At 42.2% G+C, this 18,750-nt stretch overlaps 1 protein-coding gene across 10 annotated transcripts in view; it reads right to left on the reverse strand.

Moving 5' to 3' along the window:
* Positions 1–18,750, reverse strand: part of ABLIM1 (actin binding LIM protein 1) — a 194,750-nt gene that overhangs the window by 165,498 nt on the left and 10,502 nt on the right. The window lies entirely within an intron of this gene.

The following is an 18,750-nucleotide window of genomic DNA, read 5'->3' on the forward strand; positions in this document are numbered from 1 at the left end:
CCAGTATATGGTTCTGGATCTTTGAAATAAAGTAACTCTGCGTTTACTTCAGCCTTGGAGTTTAAGATGAAATAAAAACAAGGCTACAGAACAGGCATTTTTCTAAAATACCCTGTTATTTAACAAAATTTACAACACATGCAACAATCTTTACATTTTGGCATACATTGCTAGGGTTGAGAAATACCTGGAGATTTTGGGGGTGGAGCCTGAGAAGGGTGGTGTTTGGGGAGGGGAAGGACCTCAGCAGGGTATAATGCCATACAGTCCACCTTCCAAAGAGGCCATTTTTTCCAGGTGCACTGATCTCTTTCACCTGGAGATCAGTTGTAATCCCAGATTTCCATCTGGAGGTTGGCAACCCTATTCATTAAAAGCAAACATGGCCCCTTTTCAGAACTCTAAGTTGTTGTATTTTGCCACAAGATATTTTGCCCCAAAGCATCAAGTTTCAGAGATCAAGGTGAACAAGGAGGTGTTCTGCTGTTTCCATCAGCTTTTCATTCCCTGACAGAACTGATGGCAATACATCATTGCATTAGAGGTTATTGCTTGCTAAATCTGCTGACAAATTTTTAGAAAAAGATTTGCAAACCTGTATATAACTACCCCAAATACATAATTTGCATGAAGAATTGAAGAAACATGCAAACTCTCATTGCACATAAACTACTCCAGGCACAGTCCTGCAGCCAAAGCTGCCATTTTACTCACCAAAGGGCAGCTCCGATAAAAGCAGGCTGCTCAATTAGGAGTAGGCTCACACAGTAGGAGTTGCTTTTATTTAACATAGCAAATAATGTCTTTCCAAACCAACATCCTATTATTAAAGGATTTCTTTCATCTGTGTGGGGCTAATTAATTGTTGCTTTGTTTTAAATGTAGGACTGTATCATTTGCAACGCTGACGGTAAAGTTTGTCATGATTCCCACTAACAGGGCCAACCGTCTTCTATAAAATGTTATAATTTCACAAATTAGCACAGCACTACATTAAATTCCACAGGATGTCCAGAGTGACTGTAGCTGAAGACACTGCCCAGCCAAAATAACCAAACCACTTTTCATTTGAGTTTCTCAAAGCGTTAGACAAATTATTTCTAAACTTATTATCAGTGTCTCAGCCCTACCAATCCAACATTCCAGCCACCTGGCCGTTGGCATATCTGTATTTTATTTCAAGGTTCGTTCCTTTTCTTTTCTTTTTTTTACTTAACCGGGAGGGTATGTCTACCAGAGTCTGTTTCCAGCTCCTGCAATACGACATGACAAGAAGCAGACGCAAGCAAAACAAGAAGGAATCAAAACTAATTGTGAGGCTCCTTCATATCACACTGAAGATCTTTACAGGGTGAGCTGGTCACAAGAACACCACCTCAGCATTCTCGTCAGGACTGAGAAAGCCAGTAAAAGCTAGAACCGCTGCAGACTCGAGGATGAATTTAGTGCTGACAGTGCATCCTGGAACGAATACTTTGCAGTGCATTTTTAGACATGACACAATTAGGCCAAGCAGAAGTACTCTGCATTGGTTATTAATGACTGGAAGCTCCTGACAATTCATATCTATGGGTATACTATGATGGCCCCGAGAGAGGCCATCCATCATTCCCCCAGAGTGCTCATTCAGAGCCAGCTCAATAACCATTTCAGAATTTAGCACAAATGCTTTCTGTTATGTTTACTACCAAACATAACAGTTATAGAACTAACAGTACAAGTTGGAGCAGCTTCATTTATTTAGCAAAGGGACTGTTAATTTTGTGGGATTGGTTTTGTGACGTCTGAAAATGACAACACTCATGCCCTTCTACATTTAACGTATGAAAGTAGGAGCACTTTTGTCTGTGCCAAGGATCACTGCATTAACATGCCTTTTTTCTAGTGTCACAACCTCCAGGTACTAGCCAGAGATCTCCTGCTATTACAACTGATCTCCAGCTGATTGACATCAGTTCACCTGGAGAAAATGGCTGCTTTGGCAATTGGACTCTTTGGCATTGAAGTCCCTCCCCAAACCCCACCCTCCTCAGGCTGTGCTCCAAAAACCTCCTGCCGGTGGCGAAGAGGGACCTGGCAACCCTACTTCTTTCCCCAGTATACTTTTGCAGAAAACTCTCTTCTGGCTGTTTCATTTACTCTAGCCTAGTTTATTGAGCGTATGTTAGTAAACTGACCTGTAATGGTTTTCTTTTTTTAAAAAAATCAAAGGAAATGTATACAGAAGGTTTAGTCTCATATTTTGAGATCATGAGGGAAACAGTGTATTGTCGAAGGCTTTCACGGTCAGAGTTCATTGGTTCTTGTAGGTTATCCGGGCTGTGTAACCGTGGTCTTGGAATTTTCTTTCCTGACGTTTCGCCAGCAACTGTGGCAGGCATCTTCAGAGTAGTAACACTGAAGGACAGTGTCTCTCAGTGTCAAGGGTGTAGGAAGAGTAATATATAGTCAGAAAGGGGTTGGGTTTGAGCTGAGTATTGTCCTGCAGGACAATACTTTTGCAGGACAATACTCAGCTCAAACCCAACCCCTTTCTGACTATATATTACTCTTCCTACACCCTTGACACTGAGAGACACTGTCCTTCAGTGTTACTACTCTGAAGATGCCTGCCACAGTTGCTGGCGAAACGTCAGGAAAGAAAATTCCAAGACCACGGTTACACAGCCCGGATAACCTACAAGAACCAAGAAACAGTGTATATTTTATCTCAGGCAATTAAGTAAGATTTGTAGTGCAATCCTGAAGAAAAGAGCAAGCGTCCAATAGCACCTTAAAGACTAACACAATTTTTGGCAGGGCATGAGATTTCATAAGCCACAGCTCACTTCTTCAGATTCAGCTAGAAAACCTGCCAGAAATGTTGTTAGTCTTTAAGGTGCTACTGGACTCTTCTTTTCTACTGCTATTCAGACTAACACAGCTACCTATCGTGGTGCAATCCTGAACATAGTTATGTCCTTATAAGTCATTTGAAGTCAACAGCATTGCACTGTCAGTTTATCCTCAGGCTGTATCTGATGATCTGATTTAAAAGCAAAGTGGGTATTTATTCTGAAGATACATTAGGAAAGCATAACTTTTCCAAATATGTTATTATACTTAATAGTTCAGAATGAACCCAACACCTTTAACATAATTAAATACCAGCACACCTCATGGTACCTTGGTGTTCGTGATATTTAATTTCTGCAGAGTTGGAGGACAGAGGTTCAAGTTAGCTGTGAGCTCTTGACCCAAAGAACCAGAAATCACCACAGAGACAATTAGATTCCAAGCAGATGGCTTTTACTGGTCAAATAGGCAATACAGTGCATTGAGGATAAGATGACAGCTATGAGTGTCTTGCTCGTTAGTTGGAGATATAAAGCATAGAAACGGCGGGAGATTACAAAGCATAAACAGAGCACTATTTCCCAGGAGTAGTGTTCCCAGGCTTTGGTATGTGGAGCCGTCCTTGAAGTCTGGACGGTTCAGCAAAGGAACAGAGGAAACATCTAAACCGAGATAACAGCCTGACATTAGCACAATATGTACTCAAACGTGTAGATATTCCACAACACTGTGATCAGACAGTAGGGGTTCCGCCATATGCAATACTGATCACAGAAATCATAATTACTGCCCCAAACCTGACAAGAATGTAGAGAAATACAAAGGAAAGGTTCACCAAAAAGAAGCAAAACTGGTATGAAAATACCCAATAATGCCACCAATTTTTAAAAGCTACATCACAGGCTTCCCTTAGACTTTTATATTTAAAAAAACAGAGTAGTCCAAATATTCATTATGTTTTACTAGTTTTTCCATAAACCAAACTTCAGCCAACACCATTTAAGCAGAATTGCCTTAATGCTTATTGATGCACATAAAACCACAAAAGCAACACAGGATAACTGAAAGAAATCCATAGGAATACATGAGCAGTTTGATCCACAAATAATTTAAGCCAAAGTTCAAACTGTATGGAGTCACCTTAAGCCCTCTAATATAACTGCCCATGGTCCAGAATGACCCATATTGGGAACTGGGATAAGAAAGAACACCATACACGTGGGTTTCTGCCTCAAGAAACCTAGAACGAAGTAACCTTTATTCTCAAGAAACAAACCTATAGATAGCCTCAGTCTGTTAAAGTCACCAACACTACAGATTCCTTCCATTCTATAGGAATTCTCCCATTCCATAGGAAAATAGCGATTGAAACGGAAAGGAAGCATATCATCACAAAGATGGGACAATAAACCAGCCAACCTGCTATGCAGAAAAGCAATACTACGGACAAAGAATTTTAACAGAACTCCTCATGGTTCAGAACACATTATCAAATATCATGTTTCAGGATTCATAGCTCCTTCGGCCATAGAGTGCAAGCACAGTTACACACAACCACAAAGGGAAAAGAGCTCTGGTGAGTCCACTGAAGATCTGAGTCAAAATAGCTTAGTCATAGAGAGGAACATTTCCATTGGGATGCCTGATTTCTACTACAAAATTGACCACTCTTACATCAGATACCATTTGCCTTACCCATCCCTCCAAAGCAAGCTGTGATCTTCTGGGCATATTGGCACAAACCATTCTCATAGGACGATTCTTCACCAAAGGTTTCTTCGCTCATTTCTTTGAATACAACTGCCTTTGTTCTTCACCAGCTACACATTACTGAAGGCAAAACAAAAACCTACTGAGCACTCTCTTTCAGATTCTTTCCATCAATAATTCAAGCACTATTTAAAATCTGCTGAGCTCTTCAAATTGATTGCACCAGCCATTGTATGGCTTCAAAAATATTATGATTGTATGTGTCTGTGAGCTCTTATATATTATATGTGTGAGAGAGAAATGGAGAGAAATGTATCCTCATAATACTGCATTTATTGCACTATTAAAATATACCCCAATTACAAACAAAATACCCCTAATGACTGAAGGAAATCTTACACTCAGCTCTGTGATATAACAGACACACATATCCATTTTTGCTTAGTTCAGCAAACTGTCATTGAGAAGTGGCATAATCACATATACTGGAACATGTCAATGCTTTAAAAAAATACGTTGACAAAGGCATATATATGAAGTGAAAATGTGTCCTATAAATAAAAATTTCCTTTCAAAGCATCCAAGAAAATGAATGCCACCTTGTCTACTTTTCTTAACCACAGCTTCTGGACTATACTGGGGAGAAAATAAAACCACTGTCAGTATGCATTGCCTGTAATCTCATACATGGGGTTAGAACAGGGTTGCCAACCACCAGGTGGTGGCTGGAGATCTCCTGCAATTACAACTGATCTCCAGCCAATATTTCCCATCCCAGAGCTGGCAACCCTAGTTTAGAATTTTTTGCCCATTCCCACCAATTAAATTACAGATAATAGCACAAAATAATGGTCTTGAAGACAAAATAAATGGCCTGGTATTAGAAACAAACACAGATATGTGATCAAGTTTTCCCTCATTCCCTCATTTCAGCTTTTCTTCTGAACCATGTAGGACATTATCAAAAGGTTCTGAAGAGTAATTCTGTGGGTCACTTCCTCTACTCTTTAACAAGTTGTAGAAGTGAAATAACCTTTACAGTTATGCATCAAACCATCTCAGCTATGTCATGAATAAGGACAGAGGACACATGATAAATATAATTAAAGCTATCATTCATGCATGATCTAGTGATCTACACAAAGGAGACTGATCTATATTGACTTGGCCTTAAAGTTTAATGATTGAACAAAGGATTGAACTGCTGCAACATATTCTACTTGTATAGCATAAATTACCACTTCTCTATGGTTGCCAAATCTGGGTTGAGAAATTCCTGGAAATTTGGGGGTGGGGCCTGGGGAGGGCAGGGTTTGGTGAGGGGCTTCAGCAGGATATATTTCCCACATAGTCCAACCTCTAAAGCAGCCATTTTCTCCAGGGGGACTTTCTGTAGTAGGGCTACCATACTTGAGGTGGGGCCTGGAGATCTCCCGCTATTACAACTGACTCCAGGCAATAGAGATCAGCTCCCCTGGAGAAACTAGCTCCTTTAGAGGGTGGAGTCTATGGCATTATACCCCACTGAGGTCCCTCCTCTCCCCAAAACCTGCCCTCCCCAGGCTCTACCCTCAAAATCTCCAGATATTTCCCAACTCAGAGCTGGCAACCCTACTCCGTAGTCTGCTGATCAGTTGTAATGCTGGGTGATCTCCGGCTCAGCCTCAAGTCAACATAATTTAATTTTAAATTCTTCCAACTCTTTCATTGTTGATTAGTGTCGTCCAATTGAAACACCTGTAAATAGAATTTCAATGTTATGTTCTCAGCCCCATTTAAGTCACTGATCCTACTGTATTTTAAATCACACATCTTCAAATACTTCCAAGAGTACTCAAAATGCAGATGTGTGTACAGCAATGAAAAATCAGAATAAAAAAGAGTGAAAGAATAAGGGATTAATCAAGATGGAACTCAAGGGGCAAAAGAGACAGATTTTAAAATCTGTTTATTTTTATTTTGTTAATGTCAAAAGGAAGACCAGGAAATATCAGGGAAGAAAGAATTCCTAACAGCCTACAGAAATGTAGTATGGTATGCTGTGCCTTTTTAAAGTATAGGGTCTATAAGTATAAGATAGCATCTTTTATGCTTGCCTCTTATTTTGGTATATCACTTCAGCTTAGAAAATCATTCTGGTCCCACAGTAACTTTGGACTTGGTCTGGAATGGGAGATCTGTGTTCAAGTCTCTGTTACAAACACAAATTACCTGACTAATGCTATGCAAGACATAGTCTCTGAGCAATAATTCCCTATCTTCAGAGTTTAAATAATCATAATCTGCCTCCTAGGGAAAGGTGAACAGAAACAAAGGTTGCCAAACTATTTTCCCCATGAAGAGTGACGTAAATGATAAATAATGGCATGTTGCAAATCACCAGTAGGCAGGCATTACCAACAAGTTAATCAAATCAAAAGACAGTGCTGGCTATGAAAAGAAGGGCTTAACTGTGCTGTAAGAATAATTTATTTGCAGAACAAAGCAAAATACAACAACACAGCATATTGAAAGCTTTTAGGAAGGCAATTGGCAACAGACTATTATCATCATCATCATCATCTTCATTTAAAGCCCACTTTTCTCACTAAGACTCAAGGCGGATTACAAAATATGAAAATAAATTCACTCAAATAAGTTCACTAATAAACAAAACAATGCAGTGGGAGAAGATTGAAGAGCTGGAAAATGATGCAAGCAAATAACAAACAACTGTCAGAGGCAACAGAATAGTCAGTGTGGGCAAAGCTACCTAAGGTATTAAAGACAGTGCTAAAAATATATATTTTATGTGTGAAAGAACATAGATCTATTTTTAGCAGAATGCCAAAATGTCATCAGGTTAGATCCATGGTTCCCTACCTTAATTTGGCTGTTCTAGCCACGTTCTATAATTACCTTGAGGCTAGACTGTTTTAGCACACTTTACACAGGTCTGCTGTTGAAGACAACTTCGAAACTCCAGTTGCTACGGAATGCTGTGGCAATGCTACTCTCAGGCGCTAAGCAGAATGTGCATATCGCCCCAGTTCTATAGTCACTCCATTTGTTTATTTGTTTTACTTATATGTTTAAACGTGTCTATGGTTACTAGTTGTGTGTGTGTGTGTAAAGTGCCGTCAAATTGCAGCTGACTTATGGCGACCCCTGTTGGGGTTTTCATGGCGAGAGACTAACAGACGTGGTTTGCCAGTGCCTTCCTCTGCACAGCAACCCTGGTATTCCTTGGTGGTCTCCCATCCAAATACTAACCAGGGCCGACCCTGCTTAGCTTCTGTGATCTGCCGAGATCAGGCTAGCCTGGGCCATCCAGGTTACTTGTTAGTTACTAGTTAGTTACGGGGTATCTCCCATCCCTGTGGGGGTGTAGCAACCCCAGGCCCAGATGGTAGCCTGCACAGATGAAGACACTATTCTAAAATAGTTTTTTTTTTTTCAAAAGAAAAAACACTTGACCTTTTCAGTGGGTCTGAAATGTGCAAGTTAGTGCTTAGATTTGAATGGCCATGAATCCTTAAGCCTTGATATGCTTTAAACTTTGCTGAGTTTCCAGACTGGAAAAATTGGCAATCAGTTGGAGCAATGAAGCTGGTCCTGCAGTGCTAGGTATGTTGCTAATGGTTACAGATGAATGGGAAAGGAACACATATCTTTCTAAATTAGGGCTGTCAGGTCCCTCCTAGCAGCCGCTGGAGCTATTGTGAGGCGGGTACAGGGGGCAGCGATCTGTGTCCCTGCACAACGACACCACTTCCAGCGTGATGCAGAACGCACTCTAGCATTTGCCCCAACTCTATGGTTTCCATAGAGTTTTGGGGAGAGAGAGAATACCCCTGGTGCAATGCCAGCGCTTATGCATCACACTGGACATGACATCATCATGCAGGGATGCAGATCGCTCCCCTTCCCTTTCTGCTTTCCACCCGCCGAATATCTGAGTGTTGGCAGGCAGCAGCAGGAATCCCTGGGAGCTGATGTTGTAGGCCAAACCCTATAATTGGGTATAGGGGGTTCAGGGTAGGCTCTCTCTTTTTCTATCTCTCTTCTGTTTTCTCTTTGCCTACCTAATGGCTGTACCAGATTATCAAGCTAGCATGATGCATTGTGCCATAAATTGGATTATTATTCTGGTCACTATTATCAGATTGCTCACTGCAGGCATTTTATGTATTCTATAGTGAGTTGAAGTAGTTTGGTGGCTTTGCCAGGCTTGGGGGGGTTGCTCAGGGTTCCAGATGTTGGGACCAGGAACAACATAGCTTCCCTTTGTCCTCTGATGAAATTAATGGCAGAGTGTGCATCATTTCTTCTCTCTATGAAACTTGGGTTCTCTAATAGAACTTTTTGGTCCTTACAGAAGGACCTTACACAAAACATATGGTAAGAATTCAAATCTTCTCTTTCATTTATGTACTTCCACACACAAATTCATTCTCAAGTGCCTCTGAAAAGCTGAGAACTTTTCTATCTTTCTTTTCAAAACAATCTTGTCTCAAATGGTAAAGGTTCAGTGGAAAGAACCAAGAAGGGAAATCTAATTAAACTCATTACTTTTATGCTACTCAACTCTGTTCACCCAGCTTACTTGACATGGCCTTTTCAATTGCATGAAAAAATAATTAACATGAAGTAGACTTAGCAAGCAGCTTCTATGAACTAATGGCCCAGCAAAGTGCTGGCTAATGAGACAGGCTTGTGTTTCTGGTTTGTTCCCGTCATTGCATATTTAGGTGTTTCCTTATTGACACAAAAATTATTCTCTGCCTTTACTTATGAGAAGACAAATGCTGATGATATCAAATAGCAAATAAAAAGGGTTTTTTTCGTTGACATACGCACTAAAGATTCCTGAACTTGAGTGTCAGGGAGACAAGAATGAGACAATGGGAGTCATTAGGCTTTGAGTTCCTAGAAGAACAGGAACACCCATAGGTGGTATTTATCATACCAGTCATTCAGGGTCATAGTATATGCTTGGGAGTCCTTTTGATGAGAAGGCAGAGGATCTTCTCTGTAGACTCTGATTCTAAGGCACTTTCATACAATCCAACCACACAGAGGGCAGCAGAATCCTAGTCACACTATTTGAAACATATCCATAGAACCTATACACATACTGGGGTATGCATGGAGGCCCCTTTCTTCACAAGTGCTGAGTTCACAAGCTGCCCAGGACCTCTTTTCCACCCAAGAGCCTTGTGACAATCAAGATCCACCATGAGGTTTTGCAGGGTGCTGGACTAAGTCCAACTGTAAGTACCAGCAGGCCTTGGTGACAATATGCACTCACCTCCATAAACAGCCTCAGCTCCACTAGAGCCTTCTATTGCCCACCTTGACTCCTTGCCTTCCTGGCCTGCCCAGAGAGCAAGCAGGACACATATTCTCTGAGTATGCAAACCATGTATTTAAAAGCATTTTATTCCAAAATAGCAAATATTTAATGGGAGATTCTCATAGATTCTCAAAACTTGCAATGGAACCCCTCCTCTGGATTTCCCCCATTTTTCTCCTGACCCTTCACACTTCTGATTCTTCTAACCCTTTTCCATCTCAGGCTGTCATACTGCAGCCCATTTCCCTCTACCTCTGAGTTCCTCTCACTCCAGAGGGAACTGGTGGGAACAAAGGCCTTCCTTGCTCTTCTGACATATGAATTAATGGATGAAGACCCCAAATGGGAGAAAAAAGCATACTGCAAATGAGGAATGAAGACAAAGCAAACCAGGAACGTGACAAAGACTGAAAACCTGTATTACACAATCTCTTGGGTGTACATTCATTAAAGAAACCTATTGTACGGTGTTCTCGAAACAGGAGATCAATAAAAATGAACCTTCAAATCATAATGGCAGGAAACAGAAGAGCTGATTCATGCTTTCTTAATGTAGCAATCCAATCAGTTCATCTATTGGCGCATGTCCGTGTATACACACACAGAGAGACTCTCTTTTTATTTCTTATGGTCAAAAATAGACTGGGAAAAGGATGCTTCTCACTTTAAACAGACTAGACTGAAATATGTGTATGAAACAAAAAAAATGGCAAAGCAAATTATTCACTTGAAACAGTACTAATTATCATAGCTTAACTACTTCTCCAGTCATCTTGCAAAATCAACCAGCCTAATGAATTTCCCATTCACTGGCAGAATCATCAACTCATCAGAATAGAACATTCCCAGGTCATGGTGTGTTTAAGGGCTCAGATATTAGCAACATTTGTTTAGAATTGAACTTTGATTCTTCTTGGGCAACTTTGTCTCAGTTTTGCTCGTAGCCAGCAGACAAAAAATCTTTACCACAAAGAACAATTATTCAGCAACAGTCTATTTGGAGATCTTCATTAAGCAGAGACAGCTCTCAACTGATTTATGTACAAAGGATGAGAGATGGCACCCTTGACATAAAATGAATTACAGCTGGTGTAATTACAAGATGACAATATCTTCTATTACTATGATCACAGTAGCTCAGGGCAAGAGCATCATGTCAGATGTTGGAGCCCAGTGCTTCCTGGGTAGGAAGATGGTCTCCTACTAGGGCTGCCAACCTCCAGGTACTAGCTGGAGATCTCCTGCTATTACAACTTATATCCAGTCAATAGAGATCAGTTCACCTGGAGAAAATAGCCGCTTTGGCCATTGGACTCCATGGCATTGAAGTCCCTCCCCTCCCCAAACCCCGCCCTCCTCCGGCTCCGCCTGAGCCATCTGGCCAGGAAATAAACATGGAAGAGAAACATGAAGCAACTCAGGACATTGAAAGTGCCCCCACAGGTCACATGGAAGCTCTGCCCAGACCAGCTGGGATTTCCAAATCTTTTTCAAATGCCACCCTCCATACACATCTAATGTTTAGCTTCACAAGGGTGAAGACTAGAAAAACCATGAAATTCTCAAATTGTCAAAATATGGAGCAGACATCAATTTCTTTACTTGCTTGGCAACAACGTATTACAACTGATCTCCAGCCGATAGAGGTCAGTTCACCTGGAGAAAATGGCCGCTCTGACAATTGGACTCGATGGCATTGAAGACCCTCCCCTCCCCAAACATCGCCCTCTTCAGGCTCCGCCCCCAAAATCTCCCGCTGGTAGCGAAGAGGGTCCTGGCAACCCTAGTCTCAGTGGCTTACAATCGTCTTCCCTCCCCCCCAACAGGCACCTTGTGAGGTAGGTGGAGCTGAGAGAGTTCTGAGAGAACTGTGACTAGCCCAAAGTCACCCAGCAGGCTTCACGTGGAGGAGTGGGGAGACAAACCCAGTTCACCAGATAAGAGTCCGCCACTCATGTGGAGGAGCAGGGAATCAAATCTCATTGTCTGGATTAGAGTCCTCCGCTGTTAACCACGATGCCATACTGGCTCTCAGTTGTGGCACCAAAATTGTGGAATTCCATCCCCAGGAAGATTTGTTTGCCCCGCTCTATCTTATGCCAGTTGGGGAAAACTTCTGCTTTGTTTGGCATTCCCTCAGTGACCCTTCTTCCTGTTAATATGTTTATATGCATGTATGTCTATGTTTTTGTTGAATTGTTTTTATATATGTGCATGCAAAAATGTGGTTTAATCTTTTGACTGTCTGCTGCCTTGGAGAACCTGAACTGGGTGGAAAGGCGGCATAAAAAGTTTTAAATAAATAATAAACAAACAATATGGATAATATAAGATGCCCTGCATTTTGCAGTTTAGCAGTTGACACATTTTCATACCGCACCAAAATTTTTGCACTGGATCTTAAAGAAATTTTCTGTTGAATCACACTTCCTGCTGTTGATCCCCTTATCCTCAGGAACACCATTTCATGGATATCTGTGGACTACAGGGGGAACAAGTATGTTCTGTTCTGCTGGTGAAAAATTTAGCCTGGCTCCAACCCTTTCTCTTCTTTGAAACTAATGGTAGCCTCGGAGTCAATCATGTTTTTATAAATGCTCTAACAGAGTCAATCCCATTTTTGCCTACCTTGGTATTATCTTCTGTGAATACATTTGTTGTGCAGAAGAACTCATTACTTGTAAGAGTGCTGGATTGAGCAAACTGAGCACTTTTCAGAGCATCAAGTCATAAAGAGGTTGACAGCCTGTCACTAGAAGCTTGTTATGTGGTGCCATCTAACTTTACAAAGCAAAACAAAGCTGATCCTTTGTTATCAAAAGTCTCATCTGCATGGAAGTTATTTTATACTAGGATTACAGGAAGTTCAATGGTATGTTTTAATTCTGCTGAAAAATTCTGCAGCTGTCATCAGCTTAAAGAGAATGGCTCTTTGTGGTCTTCAGCCAGCCCCTGAGATAGATGTGCTCTCTGATGTACTGGCTGCCTAGTCCCATAAGCTGTTGTGCATATAGACATGAGATCCACCACCAGTTCCCAGGATTGGTTCAAGCAACCAAACTATTGGCATACAGGTAGGCGTGTCCAGATATTCACAAAGGCATGTGCAACTGAGCAGCAACACTGAATTGAGCTGCTAATGTCCTTTGCAGGTCTCACTATCTGCATTTAGGGGAAAACATTCTAAAATGCTTTTTGATTGGGTAAATGAGTGGGGAGAAGCTCACAAGAGAGGGGTAATATTGGAAGCATTTTGTAATTCTGCCAGTGCAATCCTAAATAGAGTCACACTCTTCTAAACCCACTGAAGTTTACAGGCTTAAAAGGATGTAACTCTGTTTATGACTGCACTGTTTGTTTCTAGTAACACCAGATTATCAAACTCAGACTCAGGCAGGTAATCTTCAGGTCTTCACAGGTAATCTAATCCTTGCACTGGCAGGTAAAAGGTAAAGGTTCCCTGTGCAAGCACTGGGTCATTCCTAACCCATGGGGTGATGTCACATCCTGGCATTTACTAGGCAGACTTTGTTTGCGGGGTGGTTTGCCAGTGCCTTCCCCAGTCATCTTCCCTTTACCCCCACCAAGGTGGGTACTCATTTTACCGACCTCGGGAGGATGGAAGACTGAGTCAACCTTGAGCCGGCTACCTGAAACCAACTTCCATCGGGATCAAACTCAGGTCGTGAACAGAGCTTGGACTGCAGCTTACCACTCTGCGCCACGGGGCATTTTATATTTAAAAAACAAACATACTATTCCATTTCAGTAGAACATTTGCCAGAGAACAGGTTGTCTGAGAACAGGTTAAGCCCACAACTAGGAGGAAAGAATAAAGATTAAGTTGCATCCCTGAAGTGCCAAAGATTGTCTTGGTCCATAGATATGATGGAGAAACCCCTAGACCACAGTTTGTAGAGTCTCAAAATTGAATACTGGATAGTGGTTTGAATGGTGCTAGGAACAGAACAGATTTTGGGATATACCAAAGGCTACTGGGACAGAGAAGGGGGAGGAAGCCATTTTCCTATTGAGAATATAAAAGCCAGCATTTATTTAATTCAGGAGGTTTGCTGTAATTCTATAGATATTTCCATAGAATTGCTTAAAATAAGGCCAGAGTAGCACAGCAATCATCAGTTAAAACCCTTATGTTCCAAACATATGCTGTGCATATTTTCACCCTGAATGAGTTGCAAGCCAGTCAAGATGGTCTCTGCAGGTGTTGATGCCAAATACCTGCGCTATTTTTCCTCGCAAGTCATCCCACTGACATGCAAAAATTAATAAATTCCTTGGATTGTTTCCCTCTGTTCTTATCATCAAAAGTAAAAACAAGGGCAGACATTTCACACTCAAAAGAAAGACTGCACATATTGCACCTGAAAATAAATCAGACTGTCTTGTTACTAGAGAAAAACAACACATGAAAGTGAATACAGCTATTGCTCAACCCAAACTCAGTGAGCTGAAAGGAAGTTATTCTTACATCTTTATTGTCCTTTTTCTGTCACTACACAGAAGAACCAGATGCAGTTATCCCTGCACAGTCAGAAGTAGCTCTCCTGTACCAGAATCCTGATGATGTGGCAGCCACAAAACACGACAAGATCTTTTGTTTAGCCAGGGATTGGATTGATCAGGGCAGGGTATACTCTTAACAGGGTATCAAAAACCACCTGCTAATTAAGGAAAACAGGAGTCCAGCGCCCCTTAAAGACAAACCAAATTTATTCCAGTATAAACCAGAGTCAGAGCTCACTCTGTCAGGCGCTGACTTACAAAAGCTGATGATGACATAAATTTGTTAGTCTTAAATGTGCCACTGGACTCCTGTTTCATTTGCTGCTAGAGACCAGCGTGGCTATTCATCCAGGATCATCATCTGCTTGTTGCTGGGGACTAAGAACTGGACAAGGAGGTAGCTGCTGAGCAGCTGATACATTTACAGTCCAACCCTAAACAGCATTACAGGCTGAGTGAGAACATCTAGTAACTATCGGTTCAAATTGCCAAGTAATCTCTGTACTCCAAAGCATGACTCTTGCTGTGGCACAAACACTGCTGACGTTGGTAGGAAGTGCTCAGGAATCCATCAGAATCCACCAAAAAGTCGGTGGCAAACCTCTTCTTGGGGAGGTTACAAGCCACAGTGAACCAAAACATTCTGCGACAGAGTAACTCAAACGTTTCCCTGCTGTATCCTCTGATCCTAAATTATAATAGAGAGATGCTGTGAGGGAGGTCGCAGGTGTGCCTGCTTTCAGCATTTAAAAGCTTGCTCATGCCGGAGAGAGGAATAGTCCAAATTAACTAGCAGGCAGGAAGGCCACAGCTGGGAGGTTTGTTCTTCTTTGATCTGTCCATCAGACATTGTTTACCCCCATCCCCTTCTTTTCCTCTTACAGGTATGCCTGCTTTGAGCATTAACAACCTGTTGGCGCAAGCCGAAGGGTAAGAGCACAATGGTTCTTGGCCTGTGGCTCTTCACCTGGAATGCACAGCTGGGGCCCAGGTACCATATGAAGTGAGTGGAGGAAGGTTCCACCTCCCCCCAATGGAGAGAGAGAGAGTGCTACACCAGTTACATATCTGGAAGCCAGGATCCATGTCTGACAGAGAACAATACTTGTTGGACACCTGTAACCTCAGCACATAATGACTATATGTGAGGCTTCTTGTTGTCCAGGCAATTATTCAATAACCAAAGGGACTCAGTAGTTGTTCAGCAATAACCAGTGGTTTATTGTAACTCCATGGAGCATTCAGAAAATCTCATAGCTCCGGTACAAGCACTAAAACTCTAATGGCATATACATTCCAATAGGCTCCTGTTATAGATGGCACAGGCTCCCCTTCCCCTTATGTCCAGGTGGTTTCCCTTTCCCAGAGGCCTCCAGCGCTATCTGCACCTCTCAAGGTCACTTTCTGCAGTGCAGCATGGATTTTAAGGAAGCACTCCCCTCCTGGGCGGGAAATAGCCAAATCCTGAATAAGCCAAATATATTTGGCTTATTCAAGAATCGGCTATTTCAGCTTGGCTTCCCCCGCCTTTTTTTGCAGTCGGTAAAAGCCGAACCGGAAAAAGCCGAAATGGCATTTTTCTGGCTTTTTTCTGGTTTGGGTTTTACCGAATCAACAGTCATATTCTCCTCTGCTACAGGTATTTAAAGCCAGGAGTTGCGAACTGAAGGGGAACAGTGAAAGGGCTTTTGTCTCTCAGCTCTTAGCCTATAGCAGGGAGAAGGATCTGCCAGCAGAGGAAGAGAAAGGAAGAACTGCCGTGCATTTTGAAGCCTCCCACCCTGCTGTTTGTTTGTGTTTTTCTGTACGTTTTTCTGTTGTTTGTTCATATTGTAAGCTGGTTTGGATGCCCACAGGGTGGGATGACAAGATATACATAAATAAAAATAAGAAGCAGAAAATGTGTTCAGAGTACACAAGGTAGCAGACACTATCATACTGCTGCTTCTTCACAGCTAAGGTTCTCAGAACATCAAAAGCAAAGTTCTGACTGACACGCAAGTGGGTTTAGAAATAATGCATTTTTCAATGTATTTCTCAGTAGAGGCAAAAAGGAAAGAAAGCAGGACACGACTGTCTCTCTTATCTGCCAATCAACCATGAGTTCCTTACAGGCTAGATTGAGGCTGTTTCTCACTAAACAGTTAGGCAAAAGATTCCCTGCACATTTTGGCTCATACCACTGGAACCACCAGGGCAAGAAAACAGTTTTCCCCACAGTGAAAGTCAGTCAACGGACCTAAGTTATTAACGCAGAGAAGCAGTCTTACAAAAAATTAAATTATTTATTTATCAGGGGTTCTTATTTCTTTTAATCTCAGCAATTTGCTATGTTTTTCTGAAGTAGATAAATTAACGTACTGCTCTTCAAGACTCAAACCTGATCTTTATGTCTGTGGGTCACTTTCATTTGCAAGAAAAAGAAAGATCAGGAATTCTGCAATGATTACACTTAGCAGTCATTAGTTTAATATTACCGACACTTCCTGACCCTCATTCTCAGCAGTCAAGCAGCAAAATTAGGTTTGTAGCAATGAACACCAACATTCAGTCTTAATAAGCCATTCTAAGAACGTTAGGAAATAGAGAGATTTGTCTCTGTAATGAAACAAACGTACATAATAACATGACGTTCATCAAATGATAATATGCTGGTGGTCCCTGGCCCAAAGAGTCCAGTAGCCCTCGACCAGAGCCAGGGCCTTTTCTGCCCTGGCTCCTGTCTTGTGGGATAGTCTCTCTAATGAGACCAGGACCCTGCGGGACTTTAAGGAGTTCTCCAGGACCTGCAAGACAGAGCTATTCCACCAGGCCTATGGCTGAGGCCAACTACAGTTTCTCCATCAATGCTGGCCTCCCTACCCCCACTTCACTTCCATCTGAACGTATTATTAATTATGTGGGGGGGACCTGACTGCCCACAGTCAGGCCCTGCTGTGGCTTTTATGCTACAGTGGGAGTGCCATCCTATACATTTATTGTTGATACTTTTATTGATTATGCTTACAGGGCTGTTTTTTACTCAAAAGCGTTGTTTAACATGATTTTATTCTAATTTTATGGTAATTTGATTGTTTCGTTGGAATTGATGTGTGAGCTGCCCTGAGCCCAGCTTTGCTGGGGAGGATGGGATATAAGATCAAAATAATAATAATAATATTAAAAAAACAGAGTTTCACTTACCTGTAACTGTTGTTCATCTGGTGGATCTTCTATGCAGGCACATATTGGGACTGCGCAGGCCAGCCACGGATAAGATTTGTCAGCTTCTACCAAAATTTAAAAAGAGAGTGCTCCCCCTCCCCTTGGGGCATGCAATCTCCCTGCCCACCAGTCACATGACCCAAGGGGGAGGGAGCATTCTTCCCTCCAGTTCTCCAACCTGCAGTCACGGAACCAACCACTGGTCTAGCGGAAAGGTCCCACAGCAAGGACGGAGGAAGGGATGTGTGCCTGCATAGAAGATCCACCAGATGAACAACAGTTACAGGTAAGTGAAACTCTGTTTTTCATCTGCGTGGCTTCTACGCAGTCCCACATTGGGAGAGTAGCGAGCTCGCTTACCAGGACGGTGGGTGTGGGACAGTCACCGAAACAAAGACTGCAGTACGGCACGTCCCACGGCTGCATCTCTCGCTGAGTCCACATCCATAGTGTAGTGTTTCATAAACGTGGAGAGCGTAAACAAGGTGGCAGCCTTACAGATGTCCCAGAGGTCTATCTTGGAAGAAAAGGCAATGGAAGCTGCATACACTCTGGTAGAGTGTGCTTTAATCATAGGAGGGCATTCTTGGTGAGCAAGATCATAGGCCAGTTTAATGGTTGACATGATCCACCTCGAGAGGGTTTGAGGAGAAGCACGACGACCTTTATGGTGTCCCCCGAAGCAAACAAAAAGGTTATCGTCCTTACGAAAGTTCTGAGACCTCTTAATGTAAAAAAGGAGAGCTCTTCGGACATCGAGGGAGTGTAGCGCCCTATCAGCATCTGATGAAGGGTGAGGGAAAAAAACAGGGAGGACAATGTCCTGTGTAAGGTGGAAGCCCAATACAACCTTAGGTAAAAACGATATCTTTGGCTTCAGTACCACCCTATCTGAGTGGAACTTAGGATAAGGAGGGGAATGTGAGAGCACTGATAAGTCGCTTACCCTCCTTGCCGAGGTGATTGCGACCAAAAAGGCAGCCTTAAATGAAAGTAGAGCCAGTTCGCAGGTGGCTAACAGCTCAAACGGAGGTCTCATGAGCTGTGAGAGGACTAAGGAGAGACTCCACTGAGGAACGGGAGGAGTGACGGGAGGATATAAATTAGTGAGACCTCTCAAAAAACATTTTGGAAAGGGGATG

This window comes from Euleptes europaea, chromosome 5, assembly GCF_029931775.1.
Source record: "Euleptes europaea isolate rEulEur1 chromosome 5, rEulEur1.hap1, whole genome shotgun sequence".
NCBI classification, from domain to species: Eukaryota; Metazoa; Chordata; class Lepidosauria; order Squamata; family Sphaerodactylidae; genus Euleptes; species Euleptes europaea.